A 15,849-nucleotide genomic window follows, 5' to 3' on the forward strand; every position below is an offset into this window, starting at 1 on the left:
ACCCACTCACCATACGGGAAGCGAGTTCCAGCAGCTCGCTCTTGGCCTGTGGGACCCCCTGTGGGTCTCCTTCCATTCTGATCGGGTTGCTCTTCTCGTTGTCCGGGGGAATGCGCACAGACACCTTGTACAGATCCTTCATCCTGTTAACTTCGAGGCAAGGACTGTGGTGACGCCGTCTGCTAGGCAAAGACCTGGAAGCAAGGCACCTGGATTATCACTGCTCAGAGGCTGATGAAGAAGTAAAGCCGCCTCTGGGAAGGGCTCGGTGGGGTAGGGTTGAGCCAGGGGAAATTGCCTCTTCCCCCTGGAGTTCAGCGAGAGCAGACCTGTGCCACACGAGAGCCTGTCCAAGTAAATACCGTGGCATCTACAGAGCCCATTGTTCCCTTGTCAGAGCCAGGCGTGTTTCTTCCCCAAACAGTATCACATTTAGAGCAGAGGATAATCGTTCCTTTCTACCCCAAACTCTTGGCTGGGGACACGTTGCAGTGCTATCAAACTAGCAGACCGCAACAAGGCTTTAGCGTTGGCCATATTCTACTGCCGGTGCTGTAGCACCTTCCTCCAGAGGCCAGACCACACTGCTCCTCCTCCAGCTGACACCCTCTCCCACAAGCCACAGGGCTATTTAACCCCTTAGCGGGAACCAGCTACACCTGCACATCGCCCATGTCAATCAACCCACTGCCTCTGAGGCAAGGCCACAGCTGCGTGTTATCAATGCTAATCAACCCACCGCCTTCATTCCTCTACAGGGAGAAGCTCACCAAGCACATTTCCACCACCCACAACTGGCTGCTAAAATGTCATTCGCACAGAGCAGCGTGTGGAAAAAAAAAAAAAAAAAAAATTCCTCCAGGACACATCAAAGTAATTCCACTACTGTTCAGGCTCCCAAGGTACTTTCACCCGTTCAAGCCATCGCAAGGCCTGACGGCCCATTTCTCTCCTTGTACCACCACCACTCCAGAAAAGCAGAGGAAATGTGATGGAGACAGCACACTGGGTGAGCTACAGAGCCCCTGATACCATCTACTAAACACGAAGAGTGTGAGCATGGGAAGGACTAGAAAGGCACTCCACTTACCGTTTAGCTGCTTTCTTGCCAATGAGGTGTCGGTGGAATTGGTGGTCAGCCTTGATTATTGCGTAATCCGTCCCGTGGATCTAAAAAGAATTATATTTTTTATATCTATCTATATATGTATGGATGTACATTATTTTATATTATAATATATAGGGCCAGGTAGGACAGGCCACCGCTTCTGTCTCGTGCCCTAAGTAACTGCCTACTGCCAGTATTGGCACTGACTCACCAGCGGTCAGCTACAAGCACTTCTGCTCTTCAGCAGAGCACAAGCATTCCTCTGCTTTGAGAAGAGAGCATTGTGCTCATGAAACATTGAAAAGACTGACTTCTATGCCTCTCCAGCTATAACCAAGAGAATCCTTCCTTCTCCGCACCAAAAAAATTAATGCTGACTTTTCAAGGATGCTATGGATGAGGTTCATAACCAAGGGGTGTCATCCACCTGGCCACACAATTTGTCTCCTGCAAGTACGATTAAGCATGCCAAGACATCCTATGGATGTGACAAACACCTCATCACCTCTGCTCTGTTGCCCCTTCTTCCCCGAGTTCCTGTTCTCCTTCATAATACCTAGTTGTTCTCTCATTATGAATCCTCCCTTCCCCTTATCAGTGTCAATGGAATCATCGTTCCATGGACAATGAGTCGTCCCGTTCCCCCGCTTGGTCCGAGAGTATTACCTCTGTTCAGTGGCTTGATCCAGGGTGATAGTGCTCGTTCTAGGCGCTGTAAAAAGCGAAATCTATATCCTATGTCCTGATTTTGGGTATCTAACATTAATGCAAAACAGTAATCCTCACACAGTTTTTATTTCATTCTGTAGCGTCGGTGTCGGTATCGGCTGCCTGCGGTAAAGGTTCACGGAAAGGTCTTACATTCTTCGCTGGGATCCATCGAGGTCCTTTTTCTGTAGAGACACAAGCATAACCTTTTCCCCGTGTAACAAGAGGATATGGTCCCATAATTTTACCTGTTTCTGCATCTCGGACCGATACCGGGCCTTTAACCCGTGCCTCGACGGAGGTAGCTGCAGTGAAACGTCGACCTATCGGTGGGTCGTTATCTATTCAAGAACAATTCAAAAAATTAAAAACATACAACGCTTTCTGTAACCGTTCCTCGGGAATAGCCATGCCCATTCCCCCTTTTTGTTGTTGTCATAAACGTTTCAGAGACCGATGAGACCCTTCAATGAGAGATCGACCGGTGGGGGAATGAGCAATGCCGGTAATATGAGTTCTACCCCATAGGGCAAAAGAGGTTTTTACAGTTGTTGAAACGTAAAGATAAAGACCGACAACGGTCCAGCTTAAGGGAATACCTAAAGCAGCAAAAGCACGCATTAAATGTCTACGAACAGCTCGTGCCTTTTCTCCTGTGTGACACGAGGCAACCAAGGCACCTGAAAATGTATCAATGGAAGAGTGGATATATTTAAGGCTACCAAATTCAGAATCATGCGTGACATCTGTTTGCCATAACGGTAGGCTTTGTAATCCTCTAGGATTAACTCCTGCAGCAACTGATGGGAAAGAATGTTTTTGACAGTCGGGACAGACAGCAATAATACTTGATGCTTGTTGAGCAGCAAGGCCAAACTGTCGCTTAAGAGCTCCAGCGTTTCGATGGAAAAAAAGAGTGCCTTCGCTTAGCTTGTGCAATACGGTCTGGCAGTACTTGAACTGGTCACGGCAATAGGTCAGCTCGTCGATTGCCTTCTGCAAGAAAACCAGGTAGCGAGGTATGAGACCTAATATGCATAACAAAATAAGGCGCAGATCGAGAGTCCAAAAGGAAAATAAGTTCCTGTAACAGGGTAAAGGGTTGTGAATGCGAAACACTCCGCAGCACAGAAGCTTCAGCTCGTGGAACAATACCTGCAACATAAGCAGAATCAGTAACAAGGTGGAGTGGTACATTCCATTCTCGGAAAACACGAACAACTGCATTCAGTTCTCCTGTTTGAGGTGAACCGGAGACCGTCTCTATGTCCGAATCCCATTGTCTCCGTTGAAAACCTTAGGAAGACAGGAATTGAACCTGCACAGAAGAGATCAAAGCGCTCCATACTCCCCTTATATTACTTCCCAGTAGGGTCAGCTAAACAAAAGCTATCGGGCCCATACCCCGAAAATGATGGTTTAACCTCTTCCTCTACTAAATGAGCCCCGTCACAAAACTAACGTTCTCCTTAAGCCTTCTACTAGGAACAACCATCACAATTTCAAGCAACCACTGACTGCTAGCCTGGCCTGGACTAGAAATCAACACCCTTGCCATTATCCCCTTCCTTTCAAAATCACACCACCCTCGAGCTATGGAAGCTGCAATCAAATACTTTCTCGTCCAAGCAACCGCCTCCGCATTAATCCTCTTCTCAAGCACAATCAACGCACAGTTCACCGGACAATGAGACATTCCGCGACTAAGCCACCCAACAGCCTCCCTACTACTAACTACAGCAGTCGCAATAAAACTAGGCCTAGTACCCTTTCACTTCTGATGTCCAGAGGTCATACAAGGCTCACCTATAACCACTGCCCTACTCGTCTCTACATGAATAAAACTCCCCCCACTCACTCTTCTTTTCTTAACTGCCCCCTCACTGAACCCACTCCTACTGACAACCGTGGCCATTGCATCCGCAGCCATCGGAGGGCGAACAGGACTTAACCAAACACAAATCCGAAAAGTCCTAGCTTTCTCATCGATCGCCCACCTAGGCTGAATAACCATCATCCTCATATACAACCCCAAGCTAACATTAATAACCTTCTACCCATACTCCTTAAGAACCGCCTCCATTTTCTTAGCCCTCAACACAACCAACTCCTCAAAACTATCCACAATAATAACCTCCTGAACAAAAATACCATCACTAAACGCATCCTTGACGCTAGCACTACTATCCCTAGCCGGCCTGCCCCCACTCCCTGGCTTTTTACCAAAATGACTCATTATCCAGGAACTAACTAAGCAAGAGATATCAACCGCAGCCATAATTATTTCAATACTCTCCCTACTAGGTTTATTTTTCTACCTACGCCTTGCATATTGCTCCACACTCCCACCAAACACTACAAGCTTCATAAAACAATGATACAATAACAAATCCACAGGCACACCAATTGCTACCTTAATTTCTCTGTCAGTCCTCCTTCTCCCCCCTTCTCCCGCAATCCTGACCGTTACCTAAGAAACTTAGGATCCCCTGCCTACCAAACCGAAGGCCTTCAAAGCCTTAACTAAGAGTTAAATCCTCTTAGTTTCTGCCCACACCACTAAGGCCCGCAGGACACTAAACCTGCACCATCTAAATGCAACGCAGATACTCTAATTCAGCTAGGGCCTCCACGATAAGCCTAGACAGACGGGCCTCGATCCCATAAACTTCTAATTAACAGCTAGACGCTCAAACCAACGAGCTTCTGTCTACCAGACTCCGGCACACTCTCAGCGTACATCAATGAGTTTGCAACTCAACATGAACTTCACCACAGAGTCGATAAGAAGAGGAATTCAACCTCTGTAAAAAGGACTACAGCCTAACGCCTAAACACTCAGCCACCTGACCCGTGACCTTCATCAACCGATGACTAGTTTCAACAAACCACAATGACATCGGCACCCTATACCTACTCTTCGGAGCATGGGCAGGCATAGCCGAGTACCGCCCTCAGCCTCCTTATTCGAGCAGAACTTGGCCAACCAGGAACTCTCCTAGGAGACGACCAAATCTACAATGTCATCATCACCGCCCATGCCTTCGTAAGAATCTTCTTCACAGTTATAGCCATTATAATCGAAGGGTTTGGAAACTGACTAGTCCCCCTTATAATTGGAGCCCCAGACATAGCATTCCCCCGCATAAACAACATCAGTTTCTGAACTACTTCCTCCGTCCTTCCTACTGCTCCTAGCGTCCTCCACAGTAGAAGCTGGAGTCGGAACAGGATGAACCATATACCCGCCCCTAGCAGGCAACCTAGCCCATGCTGGCGCCTCAGTAGACCTAGCCATCTTCTCCCTACACCTCGCAGGTGTGTCTTCCATCTTAGGGGCCATCAACTTTAACACAACAGCCATTAACATAACCCCCCCTGCCTTATCGCAATATCCAACTCCCCTATTCGTATGATCCATACTCCTAGTGCCCTCACTTCCAGTCCTGGCCGCCGGCATCACCATACTACTGACCGACCGAAACCTAAACACTATTCATTGACCCCGCTGGAGGGGGAGACCCCATTCTCTACCAGCACCTGTTCTGATTCTTTGGCCACCAGGAAGTTTACATCTTAATCCTTCACGGCTTTGGAATCATCTCACATGTTGTAACGTATTACGCAGGCAAAAAAGAACCATTCGGCTACATAGGAATAGTCTGAGCTATACTATCGATTGGATTCCTGGGCTTTGTCATATGAGCCCACCACATATTCACTGTCGGAATAGACGTAGACAGCCGATCATACTTCATCTCCGCCACTATAATCATCGCCATCCCAACCGGCATTCAGGTATTCAGCTGACTAGCCACACCACACGGAGGCACCATCAAATGAGATCCACCGATACTGTGAGCCTTGGGCTTCATCTTCCTCTTCACACTTGCCAATAAGGTGTCGGTGGAATTGGTGGTCAGCCTTGATTACTGCGTAATCCATCCCGTGGATCTAAAAAGAATTTTATATATATATAATATTGTACGCACATACATACATATATATATTATATAGGGCCAGGTAGGACAGGCCACCGCTTCTGTCTCGTGCCCTAAGTAACTGCCTACTGCCAGTATTGGCACTGACTCACCAGCGGTCAGCTACAAGCACTTCTGCTCTTCAGCAGAGCACAAGCATTCCTCTGCTTTGAGAAGAGAGCATTGTGCTCATGAAACATTGAAAAGACTGACTTCTATGCCTCTCCAGCTATAACCAAGAGAATCCTTCCTTCTCCGCACCAAAAAAATTAATGCTGACTTTTCAAGGATGCTATGGATGAGGTTCATAACCAAGGGGTGTCATCCACCTGGCCACACAATTTGTCTCCTGCAAGTTCGATTAAGCATGCCAAGACATCCTATGGATGTGACAAACACCTCATCACCTCTGCTCTGTTGCCCCTTCTTCCCCCAGTTTCTTACTGGAACTAGTAACTCCAGCTCACCAGTTCCTTGAGCATGGCTTCAATCGGTTCCTGAGCCACATGCACATCTTCTGTAGGTCCTTCCAAAGTGATGTTATCCTGTGGCGAGCAGCCTCACAGTTTGCCCTCTTGCCTGTGATAACAATTGTCTCCGAGTTGCTGTTCTTTGCTGGGAGATCAATTTTGGTGTTGCTTTCTTTACGGATCTGCCACAAAGGAAAAAAAAAAAAAAAATCATCTCAGAAGTGTCCCATGTCAGAAGAAAAACCCTCGCAGGCTATATTGGACATCACCAATGGGCAGGAGAGAGCATCCAGTGGGATTTTGCTGCAGGCAGTGATCATCACGAGCACTTGAGTTAGGAGCAATATCTCACCTTCTTGATGTTGGCACCTCCTTTCCCTACGATGTTCTTGTGGAACTGTTTGCAGATGGGGACAGAAATAGAAAAGCTGTTTTCAACCTAAGGGAGAAAGGAAGGGAGAACTGAAGATTACACTGTCGTGGCAAGGGAGGCCCGACTTCAGGAACTCTGATAAACGAGCTTTTGAAAAGAGGCTTAGACCCAAGGAAGTTCTCTATACGAGGGACTTGTAAGACTAAACAAAGGCAAGGACGTTCCCCTATAGCCTTCCCATAACAGGTACTACCCCCTGCCTCCATTCAGCCAAAACAGCGTCGACAGCTCCCTCCTCTTGAGGTGTTTTAGCTCTACCCAAGCCAGTAGAGCTCTGCTTTGCCCCAGGGTTATCCAGGCACGGAGGAGGGAAGTGCAGGCAGAAGACCTCCTTACCAGGTCTGCCACCGTCTTTTGCATGTACTCGGTGCACTTCTCCACCTCGTTTTTGGGACCTCGGAGTTGGACGATGTCACTCTTGTGTGCAGGGTCTGGGAAGTTGATGATAACCTGCAGGAGCGGTCATTTAGAGTTAGCTCAAGCAAAAGCAAGAACCCTTGTGTCAGACACATGCAAAGGTTGGGGGGATCCTACACATGCCCTTTTCCCATTCAGAAACGGGGAACCGTGTTAGCGGCCTCTGGCTAAAAGAACTATCTTCTCAGACACTTGCGCTACAGAGCCACTAAAGTTACGACTTCTGTGACGACAGGCCTACTACCCATGTAGGAAAGAACCCCTCTGGATTCCTCCTCTCCTACAAAGCCTTACCTCTGGGAATTGCTCCCGGATTTCCCAGACCCGCTCAGCCTTCTGCCCAGTGATGGTCCGGTGGAATTTCTGCTCAACGATTAGGTCCGCAGCGTGTTCATTTTCCTGACGGGAACAGAGGGCACACTGAGTGTTCAGCCGGAGAGCCATCTACTTTGACTTAGCGGTTTGCTGCCCGACGGTTTACTTGCCAGCACTGTCCCTCTTTTCTCCAGACCAAATTCACTCTGCGTTGACAGAGAAGGGCTACCCGAGGGAACAGGGGAAGACATTTGTGAAGAGGAACTTGCACTTGTCATGAGATCCAAGTGCTCCGTGGGCAAGGGGCACACACTCGCACCAGAAGGTTACAAGGGAACACGAGAGCCCAAACCCTGCAGTCTCCCAAACATCACGTCCTACCCACTCACCATACGGGAAGCGAGTTCCAGCAGCTCGCTCTTGGCCTGTGGGACCCCCTGTGGGTCTCCTTCCATTCTGATCGGGTTGCTCTTCTCGTTGTCCGGGGGAATGCGCACAGACACCTTGTACAGATCCTTCATCCTGTTAACTTCGAGGCAAGGACTGTGGTGACGCCGTCTGCTAGGCAAAGACCTGGAAGCAAGGCACCTGGATTATCACTGCTCAGAGGCTGTTGAAGAAGTAAAGCCGCCTCTGGGAAGGGCTCAGTGGGGTAGGGTTGAGCCAGGGGAAATTGCCTCTTCCCCCTGGAGTTCAGCGAGAGCAGACCTGTGCCACACGAGAGCCTGTCCAAGTAAATACCGTGGCATCTACAGAGCCCATTGTTCCCTTGTCAGAGCCAGGCGTGTTTCTTCCCCAAACAGTATCACATTTAGAGCAGAGGATAATCGTTCCTTTCTACCCCAAACTCTTGGCTGGGGACACGTTGCAGTGCTATCAAACTAGCAGACCGCAACAAGGCTTTAGCGTTGGCCATATTCTACTGCCGGTGCTGTAGCACCTTCCTCCAGAGGCCAGACCACACTGCTCCTCCTCCAGCTGACACCCTCTCCCACAAGCCACAGGGCTATTTAACCCCTTAGCGGGAACCAGCTACACCTGCACGTCGTCCATGTCAATCAACCCACTGCCTCTGAGGCAAGGCCACAGCTGCGTGTTATCAATGCTAATCAACCCACCGCCTTCATTCCTCTACAGGGACAAGCTCACCAAGCACATTTCCACCACCCACAACTGGCTGCTAAAATGTCATTCGCACAGAGCAACGTGGAAAAAAAAAAAAAAAAAAAAATTCCTCCAGGACACATCAAAGTAATTCCACTACTGTTCAGGCTCCCAAGGTACTTTCACCCGTTCAAGCCATCGCAAGGCCTGACGGCCCATTTCTCTCCTTGTACCACCACCACTCCAGAAAAGCAGAGGAAATGTGATGGAGACAGCACACTGGGTGAGCTACAGAGCCCCTGATACCATCTACTAAACACGAAGAGTGTGAGCATGGGAAGGACTAGAAAGGCACTCCACTTACCGTTTAGCTGCTTTCTTGCCAATGAGGTGTCGGTGGAATTGGTGGTCAGCCTTGATTATTGCGTAATCCGTCCCGTGGATCTAAAAAGAATTATATCTTTTATATCTATCTATATATGTATGGATGTACATTATTTTATATTATAATATATAGGGCCAGGTAGGACAGGCCACCGCTTCTGTCTCGTGCCCTAAGTAACTGCCTACTGCCACTATTGGCACTGACTCACCAGCGGTCAGCTACAAGCACTTCTGCTCTTCAGCAGAGCACAAGCATTCCTCTGCTTTGAGAAGAGAGCATTGTGCTCATGAAACATTGAAAAGACTGACTTCTACGCCTCTCCAGCTATAACCAAGAGAATCCTTCCTTCTCCGCACCAAAAAAATTAATGCTGACTTTTCAAGGATGCTATGGATGAGGTTCATAACCAAGGGGTGTCATCCACCTGGCCACACAATTTGTCTCCTGCAAGTTCGATTAAGCATGCCAAGACATCCTATGGATGTGACAAACACCTCATCACCTCTGCTCTGTTGCCCCTTCTTCCCCCAGTTTCTTACTGGAACTAGTAACTCCAGCTCACCAGTTCCTTGAGCATGGCTTCAATCGGTTCCTGAGCCACATGCACATCTTCTGTAGGTCCTTCCAAAGTGATGTTATCCTGTGGCGAGCAGCCTCACAGTTTGCCCTCTTGCCTGTGATAACAATTGTCTCCGAGTTGCTGTTCTTTGCTGGGAGATCAATTATGGTGTTGCTTTCTTTACGGATCTGCCACAAAGAAAAAAAAAAAAAAAATCATCTCAGAAGCGTCCCATGTCAGAAGAAAAACCCTCGCAGGCTATATTGGACATCACCAATGGGCAGGAGAGAGCATCCAGTGGGATTTTGCTGCAGGCAGTGATCATCACGAGCACTTGAGTTAGGAGCAATATCTCACCTTCTTGATGTTGGCACCTCCTTTCCCTACGATGTTCTTGTGGAACTGTTTGCAGATGGGGACAGAAATAGAAAAGCTGTTTTCAACCTAAGGGAGAAAGGAAGGGAGAACTGAAGATTACACTGTCGTGGCAAGGGAGGCCCGACTTCAGGAACTCTGATAAACGAGCTTTTGAAAAGAGGCTTAGACCCAAGGAAGTTCTCTATACGAGGGACTTGTAAGACTAAACAAAGGCAAGGACGTTCCCCTATAGCCTTCACATAACAGGTACTACCCCCTGCCTCCATTCAGCCAAAACAGCGTCGACAGCTCCCTCCTCTTGAGGTGTTTTAGCTCTACCCAAGCCAGTAGAGCTCTGCTTTGCCCCAGGGTTATCCAGGCACGGAGGAGGGAAGTGCAGGCAGAAGACCTCCTTACCAGGTCTGCCACCATCTTTTGCATGTACTCGGTGCACTTCTCCACCTCGTTTTTGGGACCTCGGAGTTGGACGATGTCACTCTTGTGTGCAGGGTCTGGGAAGTTGATGATAACCTGCAGGAGCGGTCATTTAGAGTTAGCTCAAGCAAAAGCAAGAACCCTTGTGTCAGACACATGCAAAGGTTGGGGGGATCCTACACATGCCCTTTTCCCATTCAGAAACGGGGAACCGTGTTAGCGGCCTCTGGCTAAAAGAACTATCTTCTCAGACACTTGCGCTACAGAGCCACTAAAGTTACGACTTCTGTGACGACAGGCCTACTACCCATGTAGGAAAGAACCCCTCTGGATTCCTCCTCTCCTACAAAGCCTTACCTCTGGGAATTGCTCCCGGATTTCCCAGACCCGCTCAGCCTTCTGCCCAGTGATGGTCCGGTGGAATTTCTGCTCAACGATTAGGTCCGCAGCGTGTTCATTTTCCTGATGGGAACAGAGGGCACACTGAGTGTTCAGCCGGAGAGCCATCTACTTTGACTTAGCGGTTTGCTGCCCGACGGTTTACTTGCCAGCACTGTCCCTCTTTTCTCCAGACCAAATTCACTCTGCGTTGACAGAGAAGGGCTACCCGAGGGAACAGGGGAAGACATTTGTGAAGAGGAACTTGCACTTGTCATGAGATCCAAGTGCTCCGTGGGCAAGGGGCACACACTCGCACCAGAAGGTTACAAGGGAACACGAGAGCCCAAACCCTGCAGTCTCCCAAACATCACGTCCTACCCACTCACCATACGGGAAGCGAGTTCCAGCAGCTCTTTCTTGGCCTGTGGGACCCCCTGTGGGTCTCCTTCCATTCTGATCGGGTTGCTCTTCTCGTTGTCCGGGGGAATGCGCACAGACACCTTGTACAGATCCTTCATCCTGTTAACTTCGAGGCAAGGACTGTGGTGACGCCGTCTGCTAGGCAAAGACCTGGAAGCAAGGCACCTGGATTATCACTGCTCAGAGGCTGATGAAGAAGTAAAGCCGCCTCTGGGAAGGGCTCGGTGGGGTAGGGTTGAGCCAGGGGAAATTGCCTCTTCCCCCTGGAGTTCAGCGAGAGCAGACCTGTGCCACACGAGAGCCTGTCCAAGTAAATACCGTGGCATCTACAGAGCCCATTGTTCCCTTGTCAGAGCCAGGCGTGTTTCTTCCCCAAACAGTATCACATTTAGAGCAGAGGATAATCGTTCCTTTCTACCCCAAACTCTTGGCTGGGGACACGTTGCAGTGCTATCAAACTAGCAGACCGCAACAAGGCTTTAGCGTTGGCCATATTCTACTGCCGGTGCTGTAGCACCTTCCTCCAGAGGCCAGACCACACTGCTCCTCCTCCAGCTGACACCCTCTCCCACAAGCCACAGGGCTATTTAACCCCTTAGCGGGAACCAGCTACACCTGCACATCGCCCATGTCAATCAACCCACTGCCTCTGAGGCAAGGCCACAGCTGCGTGTTATCAATGCTAATCAACCCACCGCCTTCATTCCTCTACAGGGACAAGCTCACCAAGCACATTTCCACCACCCACAACTGGCTGCTAAAATGTCATTCGCACAGAGCAACGTGTGGAAAAAAAAAAAAAAAAAAAATTCCTCCAGGACACATCAAAGTAATTCCACTACTGTTCAGGCTCCCAAGGTACTTTCACCCGTTCAAGCCATCGCAAGGCCTGACGGCCCATTTCTCTCCTTGTACCACCACCACTCCAGAAAAGCAGAGGAAATGTGATGGAGACAGCACACTGGGTGAGCTACAGAGCCCCTGATACCATCTACTAAACACGAAGAGTGTGAGCATGGGAAGGACTAGAAAGGCACTCCACTTACCGTTTAGCTGCTTTCTTGCCAATGAGGTGTCGGTGGAATTGGTGGTCAGCCTTGATTATTGCGTAATCCGTCCCGTGGATCTAAAAAGAATTATATTTTTTATATCTATCTATATATGTATGGATGTACATTATTTTATATTATAATATATAGGGCCAGGTAGGACAGGCCACCGCTTCTGTCTCGTGCCCTAAGTAACTGCCTACTGCCAGTATTGGCACTGACTCACCAGCGGTCAGCTACAAGCACTTCTGCTCTTCAGCAGAGCACAAGCATTCCTCTGCTTTGAGAAGAGAGCATTGTGCTCATGAAACATTGAAAAGACTGACTTCTATGCCTCTCCAGCTATAACCAAGAGAATCCTTCCTTCTCCGCACCAAAAAAAATAATGCTGACTTTTCAAGGATGCTATGGATGAGGTTCATAACCAAGGGGTGTCATCCACCTGGCCACACAATTTGTCTCCTGCAAGTACGATTAAGCATGCCAAGACATCCTATGGATGTGACAAACACCTCATCACCTCTGCTCTGTTGCCCCTTCTTCCCCCAGTTTCTTACTGGAACTAGTAACTCCAGCTCACCAGTTCCTTGAGCATGGCTTCAATCGGTTCCTGAGCCACATGCACATCTTCTGTAGGTCCTTCCAAAGTGATGTTATCCTGTGGCGAGCAGCCTCACAGTTTGCCCTCTTGCCTGTGATAACAATTGTCTCCGAGTTGCTGTTCTTTGCTGGGAGATCAATTATGGTGTTGCTTTCTTTACGGATCTGCCACAAAGAAAAAAAAAAAAAAAATCATCTCAGAAGCGTCCCATGTCAGAAGAAAAACCCTCGCAGGCTATATTGGACATCACCAATGGGCAGGAGAGAGCATCCAGTGGGATTTTGCTGCAGGCAGTGATCATCACGAGCACTTGAGTTAGGAGCAATATCTCACCTTCTTGATGTTGGCACCTCCTTTCCCTACGATGTTCTTGTGGAACTGTTTGCAGATGGGGACAGAAATAGAAAAGCTGTTTTCAACCTAAGGGAGAAAGGAAGGGAGAACTGAAGATTACACTGTCGTGGCAAGGGAGGCCCGACTTCAGGAACTCTGATAAACGAGCTTTTGAAAAGAGGCTTAGACCCAAGGAAGTTCTCTATACGAGGGACTTGTAAGACTAAACAAAGGCAAGGACGTTCCCCTATAGCCTTCCCATAACAGGTACTACCCCCTGCCTCCATTCAGCCAAAACAGCGTCGACAGCTCCCTCCTCTTGAGGTGTTTTAGCTCTACCCAAGCCAGTAGAGCTCTGCTTTGCCCCAGGGTTATCCAGGCACGGAGGAGGGAAGTGCAGGCAGAAGACCTCCTTACCAGGTCTGCCACCGTCTTTTGCATGTACTCGGTGCACTTCTCCACCTCGTTTTTGGGACCTCGGAGTTGGACGATGTCACTCTTGTGTGCAGGGTCTGGGAAGTTGATGATAACCTGCAGGAGCGGTCATTTAGAGTTAGCTCAAGCAAAAGCAAGAACCCTTGTGTCAGACACATGCAAAGGTTGGGGGGATCCTACACATGCCCTTTTCCCATTCAGAAACGGGGAACCGTGTTAGCGGCCTCTGGCTAAAAGAACTATCTTCTCAGACACTTGCGCTACAGAGCCACTAAAGTTACGACTTCTGTGACGACAGGCCTACTACCCATGTAGGAAAGAACCCCTCTGGATTCCTCCTCTCCTACAAAGCCTTACCTCTGGGAATTGCTCCCGGATTTCCCAGATCCGCTCAGCCTTCTGCCCAGTGATGGTCCGGTGGAATTTCTGCTCAACGATTAGGTCCGCAGCGTGTTCATTTTCCTGACGGGAACAGAGGGCACACTGAGTGTTCAGCCGGAGAGCCATCTACTTTGACTTAGCGGTTTGCTGCCCGACGGTTTACTTGCCAGCACTGTCCCTCTTTTCTCCAGACCAAATTCACTCTGCGTTGACAGAGAAGGGCTACCCGAGGGAACAGGGGAAGACATTTGTGAAGAGGAACTTGCACTTGTCATGAGATCCAAGTGCTCCGTGGGCAAGGGGCACACACTCGCACCAGAAGGTTACAAGGGAACACGAGAGCCCAAACCCTGCAGTCTCCCAAACATCACGTCCTACCCACTCACCATACGGGAAGCGAGTTCCAGCAGCTCGCTCTTGGCCTGTGGGACCCCCTGTGGGTCTCCTTCCATTCTGATCGGGTTGCTCTTCTCGTTGTCCGGGGGAATGCGCACAGACACCTTGTACAGATCCTTCATCCTGTTAACTTCGAGGCAAGGACTGTGGTGACGCCGTCTGCTAGGCAAAGACCTGGAAGCAAGGCACCTGGATTATCACTGCTCAGAGGCTGATGAAGAAGTAAAGCCGCCTCTGGGAAGGGCTCAGTGGGGTAGGGTTGAGCCAGGGGAAATTGCCTCTTCCCCCTGGAGTTCAGCGAGAGCAGACCTGTGCCACACGAGAGCCTGTCCAAGTAAATACCGTGGCATCTACAGAGCCCATTGTTCCCTTGTCAGAGCCAGGCGTGTTTCTTCCCCAAACAGTATCACATTTAGAGCAGAGGATAATCGTTCCTTTCTACCCCAAACTCTTGGCTGGGGACACGTTGCAGTGCTATCAAACTAGCAGACCGCAACAAGGCTTTAGCGTTGGCCATATTCTACTGCCGGTGCTGTAGCACCTTCCTCCAGAGGCCAGACCACACTGCTCCTCCTCCAGCTGACACCCTCTCCCACAAGCCACAGGGCTATTTAACCCCTTAGCGGGAACCAGCTACACCTGCACATCGCCCATGTCAATCAACCCACTGCCTCTGAGGCAAGGCCACAGCTGCGTGTTATCAATGCTAATCAACCCACCGCCTTCATTCCTCTACAGGGACAAGCTCACCAAGCACATTTCCACCACCCACAACTGGCTGCTAAAATGTCATTCGCACAGAGCAGCGTGTGAAAAAAAAAAAAAAAAAAAATTCCTCCAGGACACATCAAAGTAATTCCACTACTGTTCAGGCTCCCAAGGTACTTTCACCCGTTCAAGCCATCGCAAGGCCTGACGGCCCATTTCTCTCCTTGTACCACCACCACTCCAGAAAAGCAGAGGAAATGTGATGGAGACAGCACACTGGGTGAGCTACAGAGCCCCTGATACCATCTACTAAACACGAAGAGTGTGAGCATGGGAAGGACTAGAAAGGCACTCCACTTACCGTTTAGCTGCTTTCTTGCCAATGAGGTGTCGGTGGAATTGGTGGTCAGCCTTGATTATTGCGTAATCCGTCCCGTGGATCTAAAAAGAATTATATCTTTTATATCTATCTATATATGTATGGATGTACATTATTTTATATTATAATATATAGGGCCAGGTAGGACAGGCCACCGCTTCTGTCTCGTGCCCTAAGTAACTGCCTACTGCCACTATTGGCACTGACTCACCAGCGGTCAGCTACAAGCACTTCTGCTCTTCAGCAGAGCACAAGCATTCCTCTGCTTTGAGAAGAGAGCATTGTGCTCATGAAACATTGAAAAGACTGACTTCTATGCCTCTCCAGCTATAACCAAGAGAATCCTTCCTTCTCCGCACCAAAAAAATTAATGCTGACTTTTCAAGGATGCTATGGATGAGGTTCATAACCAAGGGGTGTCATCCACCTGGCCACACAATTTGTCTCCTGCAAGTTCGATTAAGCATGCCAAGACATCCTATGGATGTGACAAAC

At 49.1% G+C, this 15,849-nt stretch overlaps 1 long non-coding RNA gene and 1 pseudogene across 1 annotated transcript; one reads left to right on the forward strand and one right to left on the reverse strand.

Moving 5' to 3' along the window:
* Positions 1-3,240: 3,240 nt before the first annotated feature.
* On the forward strand, positions 3,241-4,599 carry LOC119142145 (annotated as a pseudogene).
* Positions 4,600-4,700: 101 nt separating this feature from the next.
* On the reverse strand, positions 4,701-7,455 carry LOC119142147. The gene is made up of 4 exons (XR_005102171.1): positions 7,411-7,455; positions 7,036-7,149; positions 6,264-6,448; positions 4,701-5,770 (listed from the first exon to the last, which is right to left on the reverse strand). It is a non-coding gene; the product is annotated as an uncharacterized LOC119142147 (long non-coding RNA).
* Between the last annotated feature and the right edge of the window lie 8,394 nt (positions 7,456-15,849).

The sequence above is a fragment of the Falco rusticolus genome, unplaced genomic scaffold (genome assembly GCF_015220075.1).
Source record: "Falco rusticolus isolate bFalRus1 unplaced genomic scaffold, bFalRus1.pri scaffold_62_arrow_ctg1, whole genome shotgun sequence".
Lineage (NCBI taxonomy): Eukaryota > Metazoa > Chordata > Aves > Falconiformes > Falconidae > Falco > Falco rusticolus.